Here is a 13,338-nt window from a genome sequence, read left to right as displayed (position 1 = left end):
ATTCAGTCTCATTAAGCTTGAGGAGCAGATGTTTCAGATGACAGAATACACTGTGCAGAGAAGGTTTGTGGTGCTTGAAAGGAGAGATTCCCAGAGGTTAGCACCAGAGGCAGGGGAGAAATAAACTCCTGGTCCTGAGGGGACTAATGACGGGGATGATTTCTAGTCCTCAGAAAGCTGATTAAGGGAAGTGCTCAAGTCTTTTCTTATTAGCAGGTCCACTCCTTTGCAAGACTGAGATCATCTTTTGGTATTTCAAGGCTCTTTCAGTGACTTCTGGTTTAACTTATCTTTCACCTGCATGTTTCCTTGCCTCTGTTTCCTGTGTACATGGGTGCTCTTGCCTTTCTTCCTTTCTTCCCTCCCAGCTGCTGCATCCAGATCTGAGAGAACAGCAAGGCCACATCGCAGAGATTCAGTCTCATCTGTGTGTTTGAAGGCCTTGGTTTAGCCGTTATTCCCAAATTATTCCCATCTGATGGTGTGTTGATAATTCTGGATCCAAAGGGGAGCTGCTAAATTGGTCTGCCTTAGTCTGGGAGGAGGCTGGTGGTGACAAACCAGCTCTTACACCAGCCCATGAGTAAGGCAGGAAAATCCTCCTCTCTGGCCATAGGAGCATGAAGTATAACGAGCACAACTGACTTAAAATATGCTGAGGTGCAGGTTCAAGAGTACAGAAACTGCTGGCTGTTTTTGCTGATTCATGGTTCAGTTCAGAGCAAAGGTCAAAGGCTTTTATCTTTGTTATTTTGCCCTTTTTCCTGTATGTGCTGTACTCCAGGGGAGGCTGCTATCACACAGCTACAACACCGAGCAGTTGGTTCCTCAGCTGACAGTTCCTCAGCTTTTGGAACATCTCAGTGCCAGGAAAATGTTGATTATAGCTGGGCATGTGCTGAAATATTTTTTCACTCCACGTCTTTAAGCTCACCACAGGATTCGTTGGTAACATCAGGAATATCAGCCTGAGTTACAATTTGAGCAGATTAATTACTGAGAATTTAATCCTTACCTTGTGACCTCTGGGATTTATTTAATTAGTGTTGTAGAACCAGCAAAAATGGTGCAAGAGGATGAAAATTACTAGTGTAGGTTTTCAGATAAGTGAGTAATTTGCATCTGGGTTGCTTCTTGTTTTCTGTGGGCGTAACAACGAGTGATATTTTATTACAAGGGTCTTCTGTTTAAATCACCTTAAATTATCCAGTCCTTTTCTGCTCTCCCAGTTCTAGAGGGCTGCTTTACAACAATCTTTCTGTAGAATTGTTCAGTCTAGTTTTCAAAGTCCTGGGTGAGTCTGTTAAATCCACAGCCTGTGGACTTCTGGTTGACTTCCCTGTTGCTTGGCTTGTGAGTTTGTGCCATACAGCTGTTGTCCTGTCTGGTATTTGCTTTTTCCTTGCTTTTTTTCCATGGTTACATTCTCAAGTTGTCTGTATTTAGTTCTTGTGGTGTTTTCTTGGAAAGCAGTCACTCTCCAGGTAGTTTTCTTCATCCCAGAATGTTTTGAGGCTGGGTTGGATGGAGCTTGGAGAAACCTGGTGTAGTGAAAAGTGTCCCTTCCCATGGCAGGGGGGTGGAACTGGATGATCTTTAAGGTCCTTTTTCTAACCCAAACCATCCTGTGTTTCCGTGATTCACCAGTGTGAATTCTTACTGTGAGTTGGGAACACTCATCACCTTGGCTGATGTCTGTCACAAAACAGTAAATTTTAAAGTTAGACTTTTGCAAAATCTGTAGTGATATATGGAGAGAAACAACAGTAGCTTTATGTATTTCTAAAGCCATTTCAGGAGCCTGTGGAGCTTTGTCTTTTAGGGAAGGACAAATAACTTTACTCCCAGACACAGGTTTGGGAAGGGTGGGGAGTTTTTGTTTGTTTGTTTTTAACATAGATGTTTTTGTACCTAATAGTTGCAAAGTCTATTAAGTAAAATACCTCTTTTTGTATTTAAAAAAACCATTTGGTTCACTAGGACCATCCCTGAGTGAAGATGTGCTGATATAACAGATATTTTACTGTCCTTAACCAGGAAATACCTGTGAATACGGAGTGGACCACTGGGTCTTAATTTTAAGATCTGTCTGTTCAGGCTGGAATTGGACAGCTTTAAAGAGCATTTCAACTGCCTTTTAGCTTGGACTGAAAGAAACATCCAAGCCCACGTGTTTTCTTTTGTAAAGAATCTGAGAACTGCTGTGTAAACTAGAAGGAGAGGAAGGCGTTAGCACCTGGCAAAATGAGATGTGAGTGCCAGGGCAGTGTTACCTGCCCTCTGAACTCGGAGCTGGGCAAGATTCCTGAGAAGGCTTGGAGCCCAGGAGTTGATGCTGGCACCACACGGTTACAAAAGGCTCTTTTCTCAGTGGGTTTTGTTTTATCCCTGTGCTTGTTTGGTGCAGGAGGTAGATGCTATAGCAGCAAAATGGGAAGTCTTTTGTACCTCAGTCACTCGTGGTTCTTTGGGCTGTGCTGTCAAGACTGAAAAATCAACATTTCAGAGCTTCTCTGTGTTGTGCAGGAGCCCTGGGTGCTTCTGCCTTCCCTAGGCCTGGCAGCATAAGTTTGTGTCTTGACATTTTACAGACTGACAGCCCTAAACCAAAGTGGAGGCCCCCCTAGGCTGCTTTAGTCAGTGTCCCTTATTTCTTCTGAGGCTGCGTGTTTAGTGTATGGGTTTATATTGTATTCTGAAGCAGAATTAAAACAGAAACATGAGGCAAGATGAAAATTAAGGGCTTTGAATCAAGAGTTTATCAGTATATTTGTGACTTTTATTTGTTTTAGTCCGGTTTTAGCAGCGTTTTTAGTTGCTTTACAGCACTCTTAGAAAATTGCTTTTGGTGTGTTGGACAGTCTTGGACCTTGATTATACAATTTCCTCTGTATAAAGGATGTTTTGATTTAAGGCTGAACTCCTCAGTACTGTTTTATTGGGGTTTTTTATCTCCAGGTGTGTTATTCTTTTGCAAATAAAACACTGATACTTTACTTGGTAAAGGTGAAGTGCTGCTTTTGCTACTCAAAATATTTCTGAGTTTTACTTTTTTGCTTCTGTTCTCTCTATACCATCCTTTCAAAAGCATCTCGTAGCTTAGTTTTATCCAGCTCCTTCCTGACCAAAAGGCCTGGAAGTGTTCAAGTGTCCAGGGGTCTTGGGGCAACCTGGTCTAGTGGAAGGTGTCCCTGCCCATGGCAGGAGGTTGGAACAAGATGGTCTTTAAAGTCCCTTCCAACTCTGATCAGACTGGGTTTCTGTGATCTAACACACATAGATGAAACAACTTTTATGTTTGCAATTTTCCATGTGTTAAATCACACTTGTTTGTATGTATGTTCTGCTTTTGTTTGGGGTCTCTGGTACCTTCTCTCAGTAGAGGGAACTTGTGACATTTAGGCTGCTTTTGCTGGAACAGCGGGGAGATGTCAGCACTTTGCTTGGATATGTCTCTGAGGGCAAGTTTCTTCCATGTCCTCAGCTTTTATGTTTGTGATTTCCAAGCATTGTTTAAGCAAAATGAATCTGTTGTCTTACTCCTTTAAACAGTACCAGAATCACAGAATCCCTTTCCAGTGGATGGTGTCAGCTCCAGCAGAGTAGCTAAGGATGGATGTGGCTTAGAAAGCGAGTTGTGTTTGCCCTTTGATGTGGTCCAGCACTTTTCCTGGCTGGATGTTGTCAAGAAGGACAAAGGCAGAGATGTAGGGAATACTTGGGTTGCAAGTTGTGGGTGAGAGGGTGTCAGAAAATGTTCATGGGATGAGGAGGATCAGGAGTTGTGTTCTGACTTAATTCAGGCTTGAATACTGTTGGACAGTGGTGATATCAAAGAAAGAGGATGGGATTTAATTTGGAGGTGACAGAGCTGGATTAAAGACAGATGGCAGGTGAATTTTTATGTGTGTGTGATATTCTTTAGGGAAAAACAGTACGGGAAGCAAAGAGAGACATCGTACAGAGCTCCCAGAGGGGCACAACAAGGATCTGTAAGAGCTGACACTGTGCCAGTTGCTAAGCAGAAGGCCTAGATGGAAGAAAAATCTGCAAAAGAGGAAGAAATTAAAGTAAGAAGCATGAGCAATTCTCTCAGTCATGTCTGCAAGGTTGAAAAAAGTAAAGATGAAGTAGCGGTTTGAGTGTTGGCCGGAGGAAAGGTCACTGGTGTGATGTGGTCTGTTTGAGTGGGTTGCAGAGGAGCTGTAGCCACTCTGGAGTGGAGCTGGAGAGGAGAAACTCCAGAGATAGTAAGTGCTGTAAAAGTCAGCACTGGGATGAAGGGAACACGGGGTGCAAGTGGGATCTCAGGCAGTGATACTGAAGGTGAAAGACACTAAAATTGTTGTCCAGAGAAGCTGTGGCTGCACCATCCCTGGAATTGTTCAAGGTTGGATGGGGCTTGGAGCAACCTGGTCTAGTGGAAGGTGTCCTTGCCCATGGCAGGGGGTTGGAACGAGATGGGCTTTAAGGTCCCTTCCAACCCAAACCATTCTGGGATTCTGTGAAAATCACGCTGGTTTTCTTGGGGGGAAACCCTACAGGGTTTAAAAAAGAATTGAAGGAAAAAGTTAAACATGAGGATGAAAGGGTAGGGAAATCTGGAGTTGGGATAGAGTAGACAGAAGAAGGAAGTGAGATTAGGAGGAGAGAACAGGAAAAAAAGAATTCCTGTGAAGGAGAAGGGAGGAGTTGACAACAAAGGTTATTGTGCCCTTGGATGGCTTCACCTTGTTCATTAGTGGCAGGTCTGAGCTGAGCACAGGAACATCTTGCTCTTGGTTTTTTTAAAATATATTCCTGTATAAGAATCTATGGCTCAAACTGTTCGTCCATGATCGTTTGTGCTGGTGGAGCCAGGGAACAAAGCCCGATTTGGGAGCACCAGGAGAGCACACACGGGGTGTGAGGGGGGGATTGTGCAAAAGCCCCGTGACTGTCGATGGGGTTGGAGCACATTCTTACCTTTTGGGAGGGACTCACATGTTTGTCACATGGCACAGTTGTTCTTTTGTGGGTTTAGCTTTGACCTAATGCGGTTTCAGGAATTCCAGGTCTCCCTGAGTGAGAAAAGAGCTGACAAGCTCCTACAACTCAGTGGTTCCAGCAGCAAACACTGGTGGTGGAAGTATTTCCCTTCAGAGCACCACTGTTGAAATTTGGGGAACTGTTTTAACTGTTAAGAATTAAAATTGCAATCCCATTTCATGTTTCAGCAGTCCAAAGTTGTTGTTTTTTTTTTTTTTAATGAGTGTTTCCTGCTCATCCTTGACACAACCAGTAGGTGAGCTTTAGGATTCTGACTTGGAGCATCAGGATCAGGTCTGTGTAAATAGCACTTGTGGATATGTTAATTAAACTGGTATCTCAAATAGAAAAATCCTTCCTGGGAAACATGATGTGTACTTTATAGCACTTCTGCTCTGGAGAGAGGCTGAGAGAGTAGAGGGTGTTCACCTGGAGAAGAGAAGGCTCCAGGGAGACCTCAGAGCCCCTTCCAGTGCCTGAAGGGGCTCCAAGAGAGCTGGAGAGGGACTTGGAACAAGGGATGGAGTGACAGGACAAGGGGGAATGGCTTTCCACTGCCAGAGGGCAGGGTTAGATGGGATATTGGGAAGGAATTCTTGTGTGTGAGGGTGGTGAGGCCCTGGCACAGGTTTCCCAGAGAAGCTGTGGCTGCCCCTGGATCCCTGGAAGTGTTGAAGGCCAGGTTGGATGGGGCTTGGAGCAACCAGGTCTAGTGGAAGGTGTCCCTGCCCATGGCAGGGGAGTTGGAATTGGATGATCTTAAGGTCCCTTCCAACCCAAACAAACCATTCTGTGATTCTGTCTTTTTGGTTGATTAATAGCAATTGAGATGAGAGATAACTTTGAGGACATAAATCTCTTTTTGAGTAAGGACATGTCTCTCTTTTTGTGGGGTTACTTCTGTGTTTGACATTTGAACTAGTCCTTTTGTTCCTCTTTTGGATTGCTCAATTTATCACGTAAACCTATTAAAAACAGTTCAGATAAAAACAGTTACAGGCTGTTGCTTGAATGCTTCAGGCAGTCTTGGTAATCAGAGGTAATTCCAAGTCTGCAGCAGAGCAAAGTGTGTGTTCCTGCCTTTTGGATCCAGCTTTGAAGCAAACACAGAGGCTCTGTAGTTCAGTCTGGAAAGAAAATCCCACCTGTGCCAATTGGATTGCTCTGAATGTGTTTAGTTCTCCGTGAAACTCAAAAGCAACTTCCACCTGTAATTTTGAAATTGCCTCAATGAAGCAATTGAGAGTTATTTGATGAACCAGCAAAATAATGGCATTTACTGCTCAGTGAATTAAACCTCTTTGCAGCTCAGGCGCTGGCTCAAAGTCTGGCTCAAAGTTCATGTTGCTCTAAAGTTTTCTGAGGCTGAGATGTCACCCTTGAACTCCTCCTCGGGACTTGTTGCTTTCGAGAGAGCAGGACGGGTCACATGTGTTTGTGGTTAAACAAAGGGAGGTCACGGGGCTGTGATTAAACGAGCTGCTCCATTTATTTAAACCTCAGTCACCTGCTCCGTTGTGAAATAACGTGAGGGAAGAGGTAGAAAGATGTAGAATTTGAAGCTATTAAAAAAAAAAAAAAAGTTAAAAGGTGTGTTCTGTTACCCAGCAAGCGTGAAATAATGCGAGTTTAGTTTGGGGCTATTTTATTACAACATCTCTCTGTTCACCCAGCAACCATGGTCATGTCACTGTCAGTAAAATGTGGGGACCTCCCATGTCACAGTCAGTATCTGTAACTGTTCTAATTGTGAAGTTTCCTGTCCTCAGCAGATTTTTTTCCTCATTTTCCTTTCTCTCTCTCTCTCATTTTCCTTTTTCTCTCTCTCTCATTTTCCTTTTTCTCTCCTTTTCCTTTCTCTCTCTCCTTTTTTCTCTCTCTTTTTCCTCTTTCTCTCTTTTTCCTCTCTCTCTCTTTTTCCTCTTTCTCTCTCTCTTTTTCCTCTTTCTCTCTCTCTTTTTCCTCTTTCTCTCTCTCTTTTTCCTCTTTCTCTCTCTCTTTTTCCTTTCAAGACTCTACAAACCCAGCCACAAAGGAACTAGGTAAGAGTTGAAGTGTTCAGGAACAGGTTGGACAGGGCTTGGAGCAATCTGGTCTAGTGGAAGGTGTCCCTACCCATGTCACAATGTTTGGAACAAGATGATCCTTAATGTCTCTTCCAACCCAAGCCCTTCTATGATTCTCTCATGCTTACTCAGTTCCTAATGTCAACATTCAGGTTTTTGTGTGTATGACAGTTGCAAGAATTGCTGTGCTCCAAGTCATCTGATGTTCAGCACTTGTAGCAAACCTTTGGGGAGAAAAAAACCAAACAGACTGTTTTTTGCCAAAAATTTTTATCCCTTGGTAAATGTGTGGGCACTTCCTTATTTAACTAAATTTCAGTTCAGGATGTCACGTTTGTAGCCTCACAGTTGCCTTCGTCTTGTGCAGATTATGTCCTCACGTACTGAAAATTTTTTGCCACTTGTAGAAAGAAGGAAATCAGGCTTAAGGAAAAGCAGTTACTACACCAAAAAGCAGGAATCTGAAATTACTGCACTGAAAAGCATCTCGAGCTGACAGCGTTCTGCGAGCTTGTGTTTCTTGTCCAGCCTCTTGGCTTTGGGCTTGGAGAGCTGGGAATTGGCAATTTGAGCAAAACACAAGCTTTAATTTAAATTTCTGAGCCTTTGAATATTCTGTTAACCTTTTAGATCTCATTTGTGGGCAAATTGTTATAGATGTCTTGAGACTGATGGATGCAGAGCGCCAGGAGTGCCTTCACTTGGCCATCTGAGCAGGACTTTAGTCATTATCTCTTAGTTTTGTAACAGTTTCCTCAATCAAGTCAGGTGAAAGAGGGTTGTTTGAGTTGTACAGTATTTAAATTTAGGAATACACCTAAATTTTGCTCATTTCAAGCAATGGGCTGGCAGGAAATGTATGATAGAATTGATGTAATAGTGCAAGAAGGAAAAGGAAAGCAAATTCTGCTCAGAATTACTTTCTTTCGATGGATTACCCAGCTTTTTAGTAAATTTATATTAGATATGATCACAGTTTAAAGATCTTCTTAAAAAGGTAGCTGGGTTATACAGAGACACTCCACACATGTGCAGTGATTCATATGTTGCATACAATTTTTATTTTAACAGAATTTTTGTTATTCAGAGGGTTTAGGTGATTATCATTACACAAGTCACTTGTGTTCTTATGGCACCATTAATTACAGAACTTGTATCCTTTTATTCTTTGGATTTTCAGGGAGAAAAAAGGCCTGTTTGTGTAAAAATAAATAAATCCTTTGTTGCAGAGTAGATCTCTTAAACTAATTTCCTGTAAAAGTGGTAAAATATGTGTGACTAATTTAAATAAAGGGCTTTTCATCTGCTTTTAATCCCCACCGTTCAAATTTATTTAGAAATTCTCGTATAAATAAACCATGCAAGTGTATAACCAGTCAAATATGTTGGTATCTCTCAGGCTGAAGCACTGCCAACTGCAGATTATGTGGTGTAGGACTTCAGGCAGTAAAGAAATCAAGGCAAATCCTTTCCTAGGGATCGAGATTGCAGGGATAAGGGTAAATAACACTTCATATAGTAGATTTGGAATTATGCATTGACAAAAAAACAAGCTAAATTGCAACATGATTTAATGCCAGTGTGTTTAATTCTTCCATAAAACAAAAATATCTGAAAGAATGTAGTTCCAGCTTCTCTGAAATCATCTGAATATCCAAGACGTGAATGACTTTGTTGAAGGTGGATAAGTGAGTGAAATTGGGTGCCAAAATGGCAGTTTTGGTTCATCACTTTTTAATGCTGCTTACTGTAATAGCTTCCATCAAGTTCTCGGGATGGAAACACAGGGGAATCTTTCAGTAGCAGCACCTGTGCAGGATTAAACAGAGGAACTGTGGTTAGGAAGGCCTCTCTTCTTTCCCACAGTGAACAGATTTTACTGAAAAATCTCCTTGTGTTGCAGTCTCCTTGTTTCCTCACCCAATCCAGAGTATTCCATGTAATTACCATTAATATACCTCCCTGTCTTCATGACTGAAATGCCACCTCCTTTTGGAGCTGGTGACCTTTAGTAGGTTGTCATAGAATCCCAGAATGGTTTGGGTTGGAAGGGAAAGTCAAGATCATCCAGTCTCACCTCCTGCCATGGGCAGGGACACCTTCCACTAGCCCAGGTTGCTCCAAGCCCCATCCAACCTGGCCTTGGACACTTCCAGGGATCCGGGGGCAGCCACAGCTTCTCTGGGCAACCTGTGCCAGGGCCTCCCCACCCTCACACACAAGAATTTCTTCCCAATATCCCATCCAACCCTGCCCTCTGGCAGTGGGAAGCCATTGCCCCTTGTCCCAAGTCCCTCTCCAGCTCTCCTGGAGCCCCTTTAGGCCCTGGAAGGGGCTCTCAGGTCTCCCTGGAGCCTTCTCTTCTCCAGGGGAACACCCCCAGCTCTCCCAGCCTATCTCCATGGGAAATAGGTCTTTGTGGGCTCTGGTCACAGATTTGAGTATCTGAGTTCTGAAAAGACCATGTTCAGTTTTCTGAAAACCAAATCATGCTGCTGATGGCAGGAATTGTCCTTTACTTGTTTCCTTTTGCTTCCAGGTGGTTTTCTCTTGAGGTTTCCCAGCAGCACAGTGTTCAAACCTGCCATCCAGCTCGTGACATGAAATAAAAGCACCTTGTAGCTCAGGGTGCCTTTGGCTGCACTAAAAGTGTCCAACAGCTTAAAGGAGGAGATGAGTTAAAAAACCCTCCCTGGTCCTCCTAAAAATCCCACAGAGCTGGAAAACAGAACTGCCTCACTCAGGTTTTTAAACCGAAGCTCCATAATAATCTGTCTTTGGAACTGAAAGTGATTTATGTTTCCATATGTTTCCAGACCCTGAGCCAGATATATTAATTTATTCCCAAGCTGAACTGTTCTGCAAAGATTTTATGTTAAAATTTTTCTTATTTCAAACAGTTTTTCCTGGCTGAGCTTTTCTGGGAAAGGCTCTGCCCATGTTATGTTTGAGAGCTACTTTTGAGTACTATAGACTCCTGTTGTAAAGAACGACTCTGGGAAAGTTTCTCTCAGGTGAAAAGAGCCTGAAAATGTTTATTTTAATACTTTATGGTTAGAATTTCAGAAATCTGTAGGTGGAAATTCCCATGTGAAAAACTTAAAGCCATTCAAAACTGAAAAATAGGTGTCTTGTACTCCGAACAAAATGAATACAAAATAGCATTCATATGATTATGATTCAAAAATATATATCTTTTTGTGGATTCAATGAATGGAACCTCAACAGGCTGCTTAGTCAAGAATTAAGGAATTGCTTACAGATTTTCCCAGTGAGGATTAACATCTGACGTAGTTGTGTCATTGCTTCAGCCACAATGGGATCCTTTATCTAGGCTCACATTTTATGTGCATTTCATTCCTTCCTACAGACAGAGCTTTGTTTGTAAAGGGCAGCCTAACTGGATCTGTGTGTATTGGATGTACTGAAAAATGTGGATGTCTGGCAGGTGTAAAATATCTGGGAATACAGCAAAGGCTAAGGAAGGAGGCTGCTGTATGTGGTGACAACTAGCACTGCTGCAAGTGTCTTTCATCTCATGAAAAGTAAATATTCATCTTTCACACCTCATTGATGGGATGTAGACTCCAAAGTTAGTCCAAATTTTCACAGAATATTGGATTTCCTGTGCCATTTGTGGTGACTATGACCTTGTGCAGTTTAAAGCCACTCAGAGCTTTTGTTTGGGATTAATTTCCACTAAATAACTGTGCCACTGGAACACTCCAACCTCTTTGTTCATCTGCTGGATCATCAACATGGAAAACATTAGGAATTCAGCATGTAACAACTGGCTTCTACCTGGAATAGCTATTTTGGGAGGGCAGAGAGGAGCTGAGTGGCAGAACTGGGTCTTGCACTACTTCTGTCTGGGTTTTGGTCAGGCCACAAGCCTGAGTTGTCTGTGTTCCATTTAGGCAGAGCTGAGGGTGCAGGGGGAGCCAAGAGCTTGAATGGGGCTTTAGGAGGGTTGAACCAGAACATGTAATGCCTGAGAGGGGAACTGGGATCTGTGGGAAGCTGGGATGAGAGCCTGGCAGTGCTTGGAGCCGTTGTTTTGGGAATTTCCTCTGTGTTGTGCCATGTGTGCCCCGAGGGGCTGTTCTACAGCATTCCCAGTCAGGAGAATGCTGGGGTAACTGGGAGAGCACCTGTGCCAGCACCAAGTGAGGGGAATTCAGTGGTAATTGGGCTCTTTGCTCCAGATCATCTGCTTCCCTCCCTGCCATGAGCTTTCCTGCTGTTCACTTTTCATTTTGGCAGGACCAGTGTAGGGATGTCATCACCCACTCCTGTGCCCTCCTTCTGTGACAGAGGCAGGGTGCTAGGACCTTTTTACCACTTTTAGTACTGTGGAAATAGTGTTTTTCTGTAAATCCCTTATGGGACAGGTTTCAAAATTGGCTTTGGAACCTTTCGGGTGTTGTTTACCCTGTGGGAAGATTATTGCAAGGTGATTTTCCTCTTGCTTTCATAGCTTGTGCATTCCGTGGTCTGAGGGATGAAGAATTCAGAGTGGTTTAGAGGTTCCAAGTAAACTGGGGGGGGGTGTGTGTTCCAATTAGTTTTGCAGTTAGTATGAAAATTACTTTTGGTGTGTACCGGTGTCTGCAGGCACAAGGAACAATAATGACATATCTGTAGCAGAGGACAGTGCAGAGACATCGGAATGTCAGTGGGATGTGCCCATTCCCAGTCTGGGACTCTGAGAAACAGATGGTTTTGTGACCTGGATTAGTGGCTGTGCTCACAGAGCTCTGTGACCAGCCTAAAAACCTCTGCCCGTGGCTGGGTCACCTCACCCAGCTGTGTTTGCTCTGCTCTGGTGATAGGTCAGAGAGATCCCTTCTGTGCTCAGTAACTCTGAAATCTATTATTTCATGGTTGTTTTTCACCTAATTTTCATTTACTGTTTCTTTTCATCAATTTCCAAGTTGTCATTTTTTTTTTCCCTGTTTCCAGGTAGGAAGAGATCTTTGAGTAGTAAAGCCTTTCCCCCCCCATCTCCTTTTTAAGCCTCTTTTGTGGTTCAGTTCTTATCTGCTATGTAGAGCTAAACTTTTGGGGTTTGTATGCACACACACAAGATGTTTGCAGTTGGCTGAGTCAGTCTATATGTACATATATAGTTATATACACACACCTCCAAGTGTGCACTGGGGGTCACTGGTCCAACTGTTCTGGGCTCTCAGCATGCCTCTATCTGTGCTAATCCCATAAACCTGGAGTTTGGGGTTTTACAGGCTTGTGGATCACAGGCACACACAGTATTTCTCCTTGATTTTTCCAGGTGTGGGAGGAGATATTCTAATCTGAGTTACAATGGGTGTTATTGTCCCATCTTGCTTGCAGGGATGGGTATAGGAAGGTAATTCTTGCTCCCTACGTTCCCAGTGGTTAGTGTGGGCAACAAGAACAGTTTGATGTAAAATAAGAGCCAAGATATATTTTTCTTAGAGATTTCTCTTTTGCCATGTGGGCAGTAAATGCTGTTTCCTCATTTGGAGAACTGAAACTGAAACGAGATTGACAGTGACCAAAACCAGCCCTCAGCAAAAGACTGATTTTAATAAAAAAAAAAATCCTTTCATCTTTAAATATCACCATTTATGCTAATCGTTGTGTAATTTGGGTTCTTGGAAGTGCAATTCCCAAAGGAAATAAGGCTCTGTGCAGTCAGAGTAAGCATGAGTGGGTTTGTATCTCCTCCTCTTTCTGCATCCTCTTGATAACTTGGAAACTGATGGTTGTTATCAGTCAAATTGTGTAGAGGAGCATAAGCCTCACAAATAGCTTAATTATTCAAAAATTCAAGGCAGCTGAGTGGAGAGGAGTATATCCCACTAAAGCTGGGCTGTTGTTTAAATTAAACCTTTAATAAATTTTGTGGAGTCCCCATCCCTGGAAGCGTTCAAGGCCAGGTTGGGCAGGGCTTGGAGCAACCTGGGATAGTGGAAATTGTCCCTGCCCGTGCCAAGGGGTGGAACAAGGTGGTCTTTAAGCTCCTTCCAACCCAAACCATTCTGGGATTCTGTTTTTCTGTCCATCTCTCACATCCTCACACACCCTTGGAAAATTTGACCTCGTTACCCTCAGGTTTGCGGATTAAACTCCTCATTTCAGCCCCATGGGGAAAGGTGATGGTGTTTCTCAAGTCATTTATTACGGATCCCAGCAGCAGGAGTGTAACTTTTCCATCAAGACACCCAACGAAATTCCCTTCCCTCTTTCCTGCAGTCAGTTT

The 13,338-nt window shown here is 43.1% G+C and overlaps 1 protein-coding gene across 1 annotated transcript in view; it reads left to right on the top strand.

The window, feature by feature from the left end:
- The window catches only part of DDHD1 (DDHD domain containing 1), a 67,142-nt gene that overhangs the window by 2,860 nt on the left and 50,944 nt on the right, over window positions 1–13,338 (top strand). The gene's annotated exons all lie outside the window — the stretch shown is intronic.

The sequence above is a fragment of the Pipra filicauda genome, unplaced genomic scaffold (genome assembly GCF_003945595.2).
Source record: "Pipra filicauda isolate LSUMZ 115617 unplaced genomic scaffold, ASM394559v2 scaffold235_size1210477_pilon, whole genome shotgun sequence".
Taxonomy (NCBI): Eukaryota; Metazoa; Chordata; class Aves; order Passeriformes; family Pipridae; genus Pipra; species Pipra filicauda.
This window is presented reverse-complemented; position numbering and strand designations above follow the sequence as displayed.